At 36.4% G+C, this 14,651-nt stretch overlaps 1 protein-coding gene and 1 pseudogene across 9 annotated transcripts in view; one reads left to right on the top strand and one right to left on the bottom strand.

Moving 5' to 3' along the window:
- The window catches only part of LOC100466493, a 40,410-nt pseudogene extending 36,862 nt beyond the window's left edge, over positions 1 to 3,548 (top strand).
- ROBO1 (roundabout guidance receptor 1) overlaps positions 1 to 14,651 on the bottom strand; it is a 1,105,499-nt gene that overhangs the window by 704,003 nt on the left and 386,845 nt on the right. The window lies entirely within an intron of this gene.

The following is a 14,651-nucleotide window of genomic DNA, read 5'->3' on the forward strand; positions in this document are numbered from 1 at the left end:
GGCAATTTATGGGGAGCCACAACAAGCAGAAGCAGACAATGGCTTCCGAGTCTTGCTAACATGTAATAATAAACGTAGCATATAACATTCCCATGTCAAGGAAGAAAAGTAGTTGGCCCGCTCACCTGAGCACGCCAATAGGAAATAAAGACGTTGCTTTTCAACAAAGGTACTGAGTGAACCATGAGCTTAAAACCAAATGTAGTAGATTGTGAGTAGAGGGCTCAGGAGGAAAGAGCGCAGACTATATTTTTGTTACACTGAGATATGCATAGTTAATAACACAAATATCAGAAACATCTTTTATCATGGCCATAAAGACAATAAATTGTGTCAACATGAAAATGTATGCATTTGTTTGTACTTGCTACCTGTGAGGTAAAGTTTTCCTTCCAGACATTCAGTCATTTTTTTTTTTTTTTTTTAAGGTGGGGAAGACAGATAGGAAACACAACAGTAGAAAAAGTGTCATAATACAAGTGTGCACATAGTAATTTGGAAGCAGAGGACTAAAGAAATAATTCTTGGGGTTTGGAGAAGGCATCCCATTGGAGGTCATGTTTGTTCTGGATTTTGAATTATAAGCAGTTTTGTATCTCTAATGACAACCATCCCAGACAGGCATTTGGCTGATGCTGTATGGCATGTTTGTCAGCAAAAGTTACCAGTGAGTCCTATATTTTATGTGTTTGAAAGGGGAAAAGAGACAAATACTTTAGAAACTTCATGTGCATATGGCAAAGCTAATGTTTGTATGTTTCCTCCCATTTCCGAAGGGACAGAGCACAGGAGACTTATAATCAAAGTTCCAAGTCTCTTCTCCAAAACAGGCCTGGTTATGACTGAATAATAATTCAATTTAAACCCCAAAGTCTCATTGGAAAAACAGTATCAATTGAGTCTAAATATTAACATTCCACTGCTTTAATAACATCCAAACAACATACTGTATAGCACAATTGTTGGCCAACGACCTACCGAAATCTCTGTCTTGATTTCCTAAGGTTTCAGATTCTGACTGTACTTGAGAAGGTAACACTGAAAAACCTTTGTAGAAGAAAGTAAAACTCTCTAACTCATTCTATGAGGTTAACATAACTCTGATACCTAAAACCAGACTACCAGACTAAGACATCATAAGAAAAGAAAGTCACAAATGAACATCTCTTATAAAAGTAGATGTGAAAATCTTCAACAAAATGCTAGCAAACTGAATCCAGGAACACACCAAGAAAGAAGAAGCTGCAGCCGCAGCAGAAACAGAAGCAGCACCATAACTAAATGGGATTTATCTCAGGAATGCAAGGTTGGTCTAGCATCCAAAAAACAATTAATGTAATATAACATATAAATGGGACAAAACAAACAAACATAAAACAACCATGATCACATCTATAAACACAGAAAAAGCATTTGAACAAATTCAACACTCTTTCATGATAAAAAAAAAGGAAAACAATAGGAACAGAAAAGAGTTCTTCAAACTGATGAAGGACATCTACAAAAAATCCACATCATGATTAATAGTGAAAGGCTGAGTGCTTTCTTCCTAAGACCAGAAAAAAGAAAAACATCTCTGCTCTCTTCACTTCTATTCAACAATGTCATGGAGGTTCCAGCCAGGACATCTACATAAGAAAAAGAAATCCAAGGCATCCAGTTTGAAAAGGAAGATACAAAATTATCCTGTTTATAGTTGATACGATCTCGTATACAGAAAATCCTAAGCAAGCCACTAAAAAATGATTAGAAGTAAGTGACTTCAGTAAACCTGCAGAGTACAAGAACAATACACAAAACCCAATTCTGTTCCTATACAATTACAATAAACAATCCAAAAATGAAATTAAGAAAATATTTCATTTACATTGAAAAATAAATTTAGAAATACATTTAACAAAAGGAGTGTAAAACTTATACTCTAGCAAGGTTCCTTTTCTCGACTCTGTGAGATAAGCACCTGAGCAACTCAGTTGGTTAGGCCACCGACTCTTGATCTCAGATGAGGTCATGATCTAGGGGTGGTGGGATGGAGCCCCACCTCCAGTTCCCCACTCAGCAGAGAGTCTGCTGGATATTCTCTCTCTCTCCCTTGCTCCAACCACCCTCCCCCCAGCACACACCACCATGCACTCTCTCTAAAATAGATAAATATTTTTTTTAAAAAAAGTAATAAAGTACAGATGCATACTACAATATGGATGAACTTTGAAACCATAATGCCAAGAGAAAGAAAGAGGCTAGCCACACACACACACACACACACACACACACACAAAACAAAACCATTATTTTAAGATTGAATTTATATGAAATATCCAGAATAGGCAATTCTATGGAGAAAGAAAGTAGATTGGTGATTATTTCGGACTGTGGGATTAGAAAACAGATGTGTCATGGCTAAAGGACATTGGAATTTTTTTTTGAAGTGATGAAAATGTTCTAAATTGATCAAGGTAAAAGTGGTACATGAGTATTCTAAAAATCACTGAAAACTATACACTTCAGACGGGTGAAGTACAAGATATACGAATTACATCTCAAAAAACCTCTTAAAAGTGCTATTTGAGGCCTCTACCAGACAAATGGAGATTGTGGTTAAGTAAAATATTTTGCTTTACAGTTTTATATTGCCTTGGGCATTTCAAATATATGATCTCAAGTGATCTCAGAGACAACCCTGAGAAGTAAAGCTAAAGTAGGTGAAGTAGTTTTGGGAGCCACCAATGATCACTCAACTTTGTGGAGTGGTTTACTTTAAAAGATCAACTGTAAAGGGAGGGCTCAGCCAACTGCAGGAGGGACAGCAGGCCCAGAGAGTGGCGCCTGGGTCTGGCGCCAAGCCTGAGTTCGAGGGACCGGAGGTGGACCCGCCCCAGGCCTGGCCTAGGCCCTTCCTCTACAGCATGGCCAGCCAGACTTGCTGGCCTAGACCCAGAGCCTGGCCAAGGATGACATCTAGAAGCTGATGGTGACCATCGAGAAGGTCTGGGAATGGGAGAAGCGCTGGGGGACTCTGGGCGACATTTCCCTTCACATATGTTCAAGTGGGTGCCAGTGGCAGACTCCCAGGAGGAGGAGTGACAAAGGGGAAGTGGCAGGACAGAGAGATCCCGAGGCCTGGAGGGGCGGGGCAGGGTTCCAGTCCCTAAGGGGGTGGCCTTCTCATCCTGCTGGATCTCAATGACGAGAACAGAAACTAGAGTTTCCATTTGGAAAGCTCCCTGCAGAAGTGCAACCAGCCCAGCCCTGGGGGCACCCCCCTAGCCAGCCACCCCGTGTTACCTATGGAACCATTGGAAGACATCTCACAGGGTTCTCAGCCCCCGAGGCTGGGCCAAGAGAGAGATTCTGGGTTAACCAGTGCAGGTAGCAGTGATGAACTCCCAGTGCTGACCAAGGAGGAGCCTGTTCTAGAACACCTGGAGGCTGAGGCCCCTGAAGCTTACCCCATCTTTGAGCCAGTGCCACCTGTCCTGGAAACAGCCCAGGTTGACACAGAGGACTCATTGCCTCATCACATGTTCCCAAATGTCCCTGACCCCTGAGAAGCTGGCCTGCCTGTCCTATTGCCCCAGAGGCCACTTCGGCTTTTTTCATATAAAGACCCTTTTGTGAAAAAAAAAATTATAAATTAAAAAAAACAAAAGATCAACTGTATAAATTTATATTCTTTTAAATGTCAAAATCTGGCTCAAATTCAATCACCTATATGGTGGACAGTAATTAAGCAGCCATAGATTTCTGGCTAAGCTCCTCACATTAAGCAAAAGCCTTTTTGTTGTTGCTGTTTTTAATTTGCTTGTTTGATTTTGAATAATGGTAAAGTGAAGGCGAAAAAGAGATTTTACTCTTAGAAAATCGAGTTTTTGGTTCCTTTAAATTCCTAATTATTTTAGGATAGCATTTCTCATAGTTTTTTTTCCATATACAATTTTTGGTGGGTATTCATTTCATTCCTGTTCAATTTAGCTGTTTGAATACAAGGTCTATTTTTATGACATCTTGACTTATTTTTTGCAATGAAAGACAAAGCTATATAAAAGCTAACTAACTATCCAGTGATTATTTCTAATTAAAGGGATCTGATTTAAAAAAAGAAAAAAAAGAAAAAAACTTGTGGGAAATTAAAAGGAGGGTATGGTATGCCCTTTGCATGCATGTCTGTACTAGTTCCCATTGCTGGGAAAATGATTTAAAATACAGTATGTGCAACCTGTTTTTCTGGTAATTACAAATCAAGACATATGTCTTTGCAACAAGAAGCAGCTAGCTTCCATTTTAAGCATTCCTCTGCCCCTGCTGAGTTAATTCCATTACACATAAATCCCAACAAAGGTAATTTTGAACACAGCATCCTTCTGCTTAAATCTTCCTTTTGCTGCATTTCTTCCTTTTGAATTGCAGGACTGCTAACTAGAAATGGAAGTATCCCATTAAACTGTTAGGTTTACTTTCCTTTAATACTCTAATCATGCCAGAAAGTCATAGAGGAAAAAAAAATCTGCACCATGTCTAGACAAATCATATTTCCCTTTTCTGTTCTCTTACCTTTACCAAGTAATTCATCAAATAAAAAGATTTACGGCTACTCATTGCTTATAAATTTGACAGATTAATTTAACATTTATACACGTTTTAAATTTGAATACACGGAACATAACGATTGAAGAGAACTGAAGCTATTTCTAAATTAGTCAATCTACTGAAATTGTACTATGCAGAAATAGTTAAGAATCAATATTAAATTTTCAGCTTGTGCCACCAAATAACATAAGTTGGCAGTTTTTTTGTTTTTTGTTTTTTTTTTACTGACGAACTATCTTCCTAAGTGTCTATCTATAACAAAAGTATGAGGGAAAAAAATGTGAGACCAGAGCAAAAGGACATTGAGACAATCTAGCTAACTGAATGTGTTTTCTTTATGTTCAGACTGTAGCATTGTTGATATTAGCTATGTTGATATTAGCTAGTTGATATTAGATATGAAGTACTGTTCCGAGTCCTTGAGAGAAGTTGTTAAGGATTTAGTGGGAGAGACAGCCAAATTGCTCAGTTCTATGAGAAACACTATAGTAGATACATGATTAAAGTAGACATAAAGAGGAAGAGAAATTAATTCTGACTAGTTGAATCTGAAAGAATTAATTTCACAGAGAAGAATATGCAAGCATACACAGTACATATCAATGCACACAGGCACACAAAATAATTTTCGATCTGAGAAACCATCCTTGGAGTAGTCACGTGATCGCTTACTCTATTATGAAGTGATGCGAAGCGCAATACGGTTGTGTCTTTTACCTGCTGAATCCCTCGATTAACGTGTGTGGACACAGAAGTGTGAGGGTAAAGGCAGAGGGTTCTTGTATACCCAGTTGAATAATTCTGACTTATTCAAAAATAGGAAGCCCAGAGAGGTTTTAGGGAGAGGGTTATGGTGGCAGTGTGGGGAATGTACCAGAAGTTAAGTTCTAAAGGAAGAAAATATCCGTTATTGCCATAGTCTAGGAAAGGCACTACCTTACCTGTTGCTGCCCCAACCTCTGTTTACTACTATCACTCCTATGACGACAACCACCACCACTAGTGGATAGAATTGAGTGAATACTTACCATCTGCCAGGGACTCCTCTAAACTTTTAACGGGTACAATCAGACTTGATCATCACCACAGTTTATATGGCAAGGAGAATGACAGGGAACAGTTAGCACTTCTTATTTTCCTCATTCTTTTCTGCACCCTGTACTGCCTGCCACTTGATCTCACCCAGATATCCAGGCTCTTGCCTTCTTCCTCTTATCTCAATCAACTTCCTCCAGACCTTTTCTGATCCCCTGCCTCCAGAGGCCTGATCTACCACCTGTACTGCTCTCATACCAGTATCCTTGATTACTCTGCATGGAGTGGAATGACTAGAGCTGCCTAGTAACATCTCAACATTAGATCAGTGCTAAATCCCCCATCTCTGCTCTGCAATTTATACAGCTGAGTATGCTGGCTTATATCACTTAAATATGTTGACTGGCACAATAACAATTCAAGGTTTCCAATCACAGCAGTGCTTTCAGCACCGCTGACCACCCTTTATACCTTTGTCATCAGCTCCGCCTCTTACTTCCTGGCCTGTTTTGACGCATTTGCAATAACTCATGAGTCATCTACTCCAACAGATAATGGACAGCAGTACAACAGAGTGAATTTTGGAGTCATTGCCATATAGATCCCCGTGGAAAGCATGTGAGTGAGTGGAATCACCATTTTCATAAATGTATTTTATTTTCAAAAACACTACCCACAAATAGCATTTCCATAAATACTCCCCATCAGAGAAGTATTGCACAGGTTCAGTTCTACACTTTAAATTTAAGAATTCAGAAAATTCATTTCCCACTCATTCAACATCCACAGTATTTAAATTTTAATTTAATGGGGAGAAGATGTTTATCATCTCAGAAGAAATGCTCATAAAATTAATCTTTTGATCTCAGGATTAAACCATTGCTAGACATGATTCGTTAATAGAGTAGGTTTTAATACAAAGACCTAACATCTTTTTGAAAAGCATTAGATGCTTTTATGAAAGTGCAAACATCACCCTCTTACTACTCACCTTATTTTTAGCATGGGCTTTTCAACCATAAATGTATTCTCTTTGGGGTTTAGTCCTTCTTAGGAATGTAAAAGACTCATAAGTTAACAGAAGGTTGACAGCATAGAATTCACCCAAGGAAAATAATATATTTTTCACTGTAGATGTCTTGGGAGACTCATGATTCAGTATCACCCAACTTTTTAACCTCTCATGTCACTGTTTATCCTCTGTCATTTGTGTCCTTGTATATACCAATATCTGAATTTGCCTCTATTTTTCTAATTCTGACATTTCCTAGTCAATGTGCTAGTCTGTAGGTTTGTCTTTCCATTTGCAAAGGAAATCAATGACCAGAAGAGAGTTTTAGGGCTTTCAGGGCAGTTGCCTCAGACCAACCAGAAAACTAGAATTTCTCTGAGTAATAGAATTCGTCAAGACTCCTCTATTTGCACTCTGGCTTCAGGCCATTTTTTTTTTTTTTCTGGATTAATACAAAAGGTTCTTTGTTCCTAGGTACTTTCAATTTTGGCCAAAAGGAACCGACTTCTTTTCTCATGTATTCCCATGAGTTGGGCAATCAGGAAGCCTTGATCTGGTAGGATCTGTTAAACTTCTAGATTCATTAATTTTTCCCTTTCATACCTGCTTCTGGAGGAGTTTGTCTTCATGATCCTCAATATCAGGTCAGAACACTACATAGAATGAATGAGGAATTTTACCTTCAAAATTTAAGAAAATTCTATAGCCTAAAGAATAGCCTTCAAACACATGTTCTATTTGTTTTCTTTCCTTGCCTCTAACAGGTAGTGAAAGAACATACTTAAATGATGTTACTTTGGGTTTAAAAAAGGATGACAATAAGCTTTCAGAACCCACAGTTTATAAGTCAAGAGGCTTCTATATCTACCTAAGGGACAAACAAGTCTGTTGGACATACATCCCGTGAACAATTGCAATATACGTTTCATGGCAGAGAGTTAATGGAAATGCCTCAGGTAGTAAGCTAAAAAGTGAATCATTATGTCAATTAAAAACATTAATTGAGGTAATTATAAGGAGATCATAGTTTATACAGAATTTAGTTATAATTTATACAATTATCCTCAGTTACACAGAAAAAATAATGAAGCTGTTTATCTAATGTATTTACCTAACTGAAAATTGCCACTACTGAGAGGCTACATTTACACAGTCAAAATACCAATTTGAACTCAACCTGCTACAGGCCTACTTGTAAAGTAATGAATTCCCCGAGGACAAGGTGGTTTGGAGAGAATACAAGACTTCTAAAAACTCGACACTTTGCCAAATCAGATTCCTTAATTTTGACTTTGCTTGAAACGAGTCTCCTTTAAGTGTAATTGCTAACACCCAGGACTCACCTCCTCTGGTTTTGGAGCCGGAGGCATTTCTGTACATATAAAATATGAGATCTGGTTCCTGATTTTCTAAAGCTGAATAAGTGGACTCAAATTTCACTTACAGATCAATGCAAGCAAGGAATAAAACACGAAATTAAAAGGAGGAGATAGCATTCTGCACACAGACTTTTTTGGTTTCTTCTTCGCATTCACAGAGCAAATATAAATAAGATTAGGACCTGTTTGCTAGTGTGTTTTGGTGGTTTCAAGTATTCCTTTTGAGCAGTCTCTAGAACAGATTTCCTTGGTTTGAATTCTGGCTGTATCACTTAGACAGCTGTGTGATCTTCGTCATAATGGTTATTCTCTTTGCCTCAGTTTGTCTATCTGTAAAATGTGATTGTGAAAATAATACCATCCATGTGGACATTATAAAGTTAAGTGTTCTAATAGCTGTAAAACACTAAGAACAGTGTTTGGCACAAACCAAGCACTATATAAGTGCCAACTATTATTATCGGTACGGGAAAATGAAATATAATTCAGGAGTAAGCATTAGTCACCAGGGGGTCCAAAGGAATAAACAAAGTTCAGAAAAAAGATTCTACTTGACTACAATCTCTCTCCATTTTGCATCTGGTTTCAGAAGACTGATATCCCAAGGGGGTCATAATTGGTTATCCTAGGAGCATTTGAAGCCAATAGTGTTTTGTGACTGGGGAAGCTCCCCTTAATTTACTGATTCTCCAGATAATATTTTTTGTTTCTGTAAATCTGTCTTGGGATTTCAACACATAAATTGGAATCCAAGGTGTGCCTGGGTGTTTCCCGTGATAGAAGTCTCACTATACATTTAACAGTACTTGCATATTTGAGACCTAGTTTCCACTTCAAAAAAGGAGACAAACTTCAGAAATTTAGGAATTTACATAAAATATCTTCTTTTTTCAAACCTGATCTATAATTTTTAGGATGGAATAGTAGTCTTCCTGCATATGGAAAGGCACAAATGATTATATAATATTATACCCATTTGCACATTTTGCCATTATAAATCAGTAATTTACTGCACTATTTAACATGTATTTTATTGCCTTCAACCTTTTTTTGGCCGTGTAAATTGAAAAATACTGCATGTTTTGACACGTCATCGTTAAATATCAAGCTAAAGCCCTTTCTTCCCCTACAAATATCCATTTATTTATCAATGAATTGCAATTTAAAATGTATTTCTTTAGACACCAGTCATACCATGTCCTCTGTGTTACTATAAGATTACCTCTTTATTTATCTGCGCTGCTAAGTTAATTATAAAAATGCTTGCAGTGAGCGAACATTTTGCTTGCCTAGTCAGCATCTTAAACTAGATTAATCTTCTAGCAACACTTAATGGAAACTAAATCACACACCAACGTGCTATAACAATATAATGATGAAACAGCAAATGAATCACTCAATTAACTCCTTGATAAATATCAAAAACATACTTTGCTCCTATAATTTATAAAATCAAAATAAGCCTTTCTACTTTCTTTTTGCATTTTAAAAATGGCTAAATTCTGGAAAATAAACATCAAGAAATGTATTTGGTTGTACACAGTTTTGTTTTGTTTTGGTTTTTAAGCTACTTAATTCAATGATTGATTAGGGGTGCCTGGGTGGCTCAGTTGGTCGGCTCAGGTCATGATCTTAGGGTTGTGAGATCAAGCGCCATATCAGGCTCCTTGCTCCGCTGGGAGTCAGCTTGAGATTCTCTCTCTCCTGCTCCCTCTGCCTGCCCCCCCCCACAGCTTGTACATGCTGTCTCTCTCAAATAAATAAATCTTTTAAAAAATTCAATAACTGGTTAAACTTCCAAACCAAGAGGGAACCATATTTGATATATAACATCATATCACACGTAACATCACAGAAAATATATAGTCAATCATTAAAATTATATAGCTACAAATACATATACATACATAAATTGAAGTCGGTTCATTTTTGGTCTGCATGTGAATTGTTTCCAAAATAGTTTTTGTTATTACTGGATTGGTGGTAAATGTTGACCTTATTTCAAGGGTTCTAATTATCAAATATCCATGATCCTGATGGTTCAAATTTTGTTTCATCCTAAATGCCAGATTTGCTCACTTTTTGCCCAACCTACCAAGTATGAAAACGATTATCCAAGCCCCAGTTATTTTAATAACCTAGAATTTGCCAGTTTTATTAATATAAACATATCTAGCTAGAGTTATAAAAAGATCCTAAAATTATTCTGTGTGTGTGTGTCAATTTTTTATTTACATTGTTGTTAGTTAACATATAGTATAATATTGGTTTCAGGAGTAGAATTTAGTGATTCATCACTTACATACAATACCCATTGCTCATCACAAGTGCCCTCCTTAATACTCATCACCCAACTAGCCTAAAAAATTCTTACCAATATAATTTTTTATTAAAAAGTGCATTATACTGGGGCTAGAAATACCAAGTTACATCAGTCATGGCTTTTTGTTCTTAATAAGTGTACTGGGATGTCACAACTACATATAACAATCTTAAATAACACTATAAAGTAGGATATCTTAAGAGACCTACACATGGTGGGAGTGAGGGCCTTCAGAATAAGTGGATTGGGGCCTGCTGAGGATTTCTGCAGTTGGTGATACTTGAGCTAAGCCTGGAGGAAGAGGGAAACCTTAATCACCAGATTAAAAAAAGAAAGATAATTTCAGGCAAACTGTGGAATACTCTTTGGATTCCATTTATGGTAGTGACGCCCAAGACAATAGGATGAGATATTGTAATGTATGTGCTCTGAAAAAGTTTGGGATGGAATCCAAACATTTCCAACTTCAGGTTTCAGTAAGTTTTACTTACTAATTTCTTCTTTTAAGAAGAGTTTAGTTATGTCTTAATTACATGATATTGACCCAATGTCTTGATGATCATATGAGAATGTAAATCCTTAAGACATGAAATACATTTACTTTTTAAAAACTTTTATAAATGGGAGTTCTGAGCAAATCTTAAATGACAATGGAAAAAAAAAAAGAAAGAAAAGGGCATGAAATCAATTCTTGACTATCCATACATGAATTTTCTGTGACCAATTTTCTACTAAATCCAGAAGCATGTGAAATAGTTTATATTTTGTGTGTTTTTAAAATTGTTACCTCTTTTCCCCAACCTTGTCTGTTTAAACTTTAATCCATGTGACTGTCACCCAAAGTACAAATTAAAATATAACACAAATAAATAAAATAAAAATAAATGTAGCAAAAGTAAATTTATTACAAACTTATAGCTTATCAACATATAGAGCAGCTATATGTCTGCAACAGTACTAATGATAATAATAATAATAACAGTACTAATGATAATAATAATAGCTTTCCTCTATTGAGGACTAAGTTTCCATCATTTTACATGGATTAGATCTATTATTCCTCAGGATGACCTCATTTAACAGGGATACTCTTACTATTATCATTATAATCATCAAGAAGCCTGAAGCATAGCGCTGTAAGTAACTTGCTTTAGGTCACAGAGATAACACGGAGAAATGGGGGGAGCAAGCTGGCTCTAGATTCCAGACTGTTAAACCGCAGTGCGGGATATTTAAATAAGATGATGTTCTTGAATCAAACCTCCTCTTTGAAGACCAGTAGTTCTTATCTCTCTGTTTGCATCCCAGAGCAGTCTTTAAAGCTTTTAACCACTACAGATGGCCACGCTCCCAACCAACAGTTTCTGATTTAATAAATAGATCTGTGGTGGAGATTGTGTTTCTATCCTTTTAAGAAGTTCCACAGGTAATTTTGATGCACACTTCTAGGGTTTAGAACCTTGATATAGATTCTTTCTTTAGTCTGAAGCATTGTGGTATCTAATGGACACGTCTTACCCTAAGCTAATTTGCTGTATCATATTTACCAGCCTTCATTACTCCAATATGAAGGCAAATTAAGGTTGAACCAAGACAAATATTTCCAGTATTTCTTTTGATATACTGTACAGTGAATCTTAATTTGAAGGGGATAAAATGTCTGTCTTTTAAAAATGACAGCATTTTCTTCTTAGGCATCTTCATCTTAGATAAAAATTAACTTCCTATCTAAAAAGTAATCTCAATTGAACCAAAAAATTCAGGCAAACAGGACAGAAGCAAACAATCATATGAGATTTGTTATAGGTAGTTAAAGGAGAAAAAGCAAGCAAATATCTTCTCTAAAAAGAAGTTGATAGTCACACTTGCATAACCAGAGTCTATTAAATAACTTAAAAATTTAACTCTTGCATCAATAGTTACTTTAAACCAGGAGAAAGAAATGTGTAACTTTTTAGAAGATACTAATAAAAACTGGCAAGGCTGAAAATGTTTAAATTCAATGTTGAACTCTACTTTCTCGACGTAAACTATAAAGTTGGAGGGATTAAAAATGTTAGTATAGAAAAGAGCAGTACTCATTTGCTGTTTGATATCTTAACTTTTTATGGTTGCTGTAAGCAATATCAGATATTTGTGATTACTAAAACTCATTGCAAACTTAAAAGCTTATTGGTTAAGAAAGATGATATAGTTCTTGATTAAAAAAAAATAATTGTTCTCAATTAGGCAAGTGTCCCCAGCAGCTTCCAAAGGCAGATCAGTGCCATCTAGTGGCAAGACTAGTTCACAGATTATCTCTTTCCCCCCCCTCCTGTTAAGATTACCTTTTCTGATCAAGTTCAGTAGAGGGTAGAGGATGCCAATGATACAAATCTGTATCATACACACACACACACACACACACACACGGTATCATATTTATGTATGGATAGCATACACACATATATAGGTATAAATTTTAAAATGCAAATTTACTTCCTCAAGAGATTTAGTTCAGTGTATAATAATGAGACAAACATGCAATACTTACACTAAAAGTTTAATATTTAACGATTTAGTAAAGAAGGAGGAGTTATGTGTATCTAAGACACAGACAATCAATGTGTGAAATATGTAAGAAGGTAGCTTTAATGGATAAACAAAACCTTATATGGAGAAAGGGTTATCAGTTTTTAAAAACAGTTGAATGAAGTATGCTTTCAGTGTCAAGAGCATGCTTAAGGTTATCATAAATAAGATGGCTAACAATTCACAATAAAAACGACAATTTGTTTTTTGTCTGGGAGAGACCAGACAAAAATTTGACAGAATTTCAAACATGATTATTTAAGCTGGAGAAGAGAAGTAATGGAGCAAAATACTTGAAACCATGAGACTTCATGAAAAGCTATATAATTTCTCTCACTGTAGATCCCGAGTAATAGATAAAAATGTATCCCTCTAGAAATGCTCATGAACTCTCTTAACATGAGGAAAAAAGAATGGACTAGATGAAATTAAGTTTCCTTTCAGGCTTTAATTGTGTTAAAAGCCAAGTGTCCTCCCTTATAATTCATCTTTTTGGTTTTGAGATAATATGCCTGTTTGACCCCACTGAAGTTCTGCCTTTTGTTAGTTCTCTTCCTGAGACTCCAATTAACTTTACAAAATTTCTCTTCAGTGAAGAAAATCTAGGCAAAGGGATTAATTTAGCTAACAATGCTGTAATATAAAAATCTCCGTAGGAGCTTTTTCTGACCTATTCCAGGGACTCAGCCAACTCGAATGCCGTGATGATGAAAGAGCTCTTCATAGCCCAGGAGATAAGGGAAAAAAACCCATTGCATCAGATCCAATTGCTCTTAGAGGAATGCAAAAGAATCCAAAATAGTCTTAATGCCTAAAAATGCCACATTTTCTATCTAGAGACTAGGATCCAAAAAGGTACAGAAGGTTGACTTATCAGTGATGTAATTTTCTCAACCTGATGAAGAAGGCTTTTATATGTTCCAAATGAGCTATCAGAAAAGGGGAGAGCCATTCTTTTTCTCAGCCACTCAGAGGAAACAATATGGTTATGTGAAACACAGAGCCATGAATAAGACCACTCATGCAGCTTCTCTCGCCCCAATCTTAACCGTGATGACTTTTCTTGGTCTGCCTCTGAAACACAGAAGCAGCTGCAATTTCTTTCCTTTTCAAAAAATACTCTCTCTTCAGTTAGGCCCTTTTTCCTTTCTTGCCTTGTATTCAACGTGACCATGACATATAAAGAAAGAAAGAAATGTGGGGAACTGTGGTAATGTTGTCGTTTTAAAGTAAAATAATTGTACATCTCCTCATTACTGATACCAATGATTTTATAACTTTTTGTGAAGCTACTTTTATGTGGACAATCTTCAGATTACACATCATGAATCAGGCACAAATCAGAGTTACATGGTTATGGTTATTGACACATTTTACCTGCAAGACCATATAAATAAAATGTGTATAATTACTTCATGACTGCTAATTCGTTACAGAGAATGATACCAGAGGGCCTACAAATAGACACGCGTGCACACATACACGCATACACACGTGTTCCTGCTCATGCCCACATGTGAACGCCTATGCATACATAAGCACACACAGACATACCGCCCCTCATATCCCCTTCTTCCTTCTGACATACAAGTTGAAAGCCCCAATATCAAGTTCACAATAAAAATAATAATCATCATATGAGTGATCGTCTTCCAAGAAGCAATTTTCACCATACGGACCATGGTTCAAATTCTGAAGGATCAGAATATAATGAAAGTTAAACAATAGAGTTTAAGTTCAATTT

The sequence above is a fragment of the Ailuropoda melanoleuca genome, chromosome 1 (genome assembly GCF_002007445.2).
Source record: "Ailuropoda melanoleuca isolate Jingjing chromosome 1, ASM200744v2, whole genome shotgun sequence".
Classification (NCBI taxonomy): domain Eukaryota; kingdom Metazoa; phylum Chordata; class Mammalia; order Carnivora; family Ursidae; genus Ailuropoda; species Ailuropoda melanoleuca.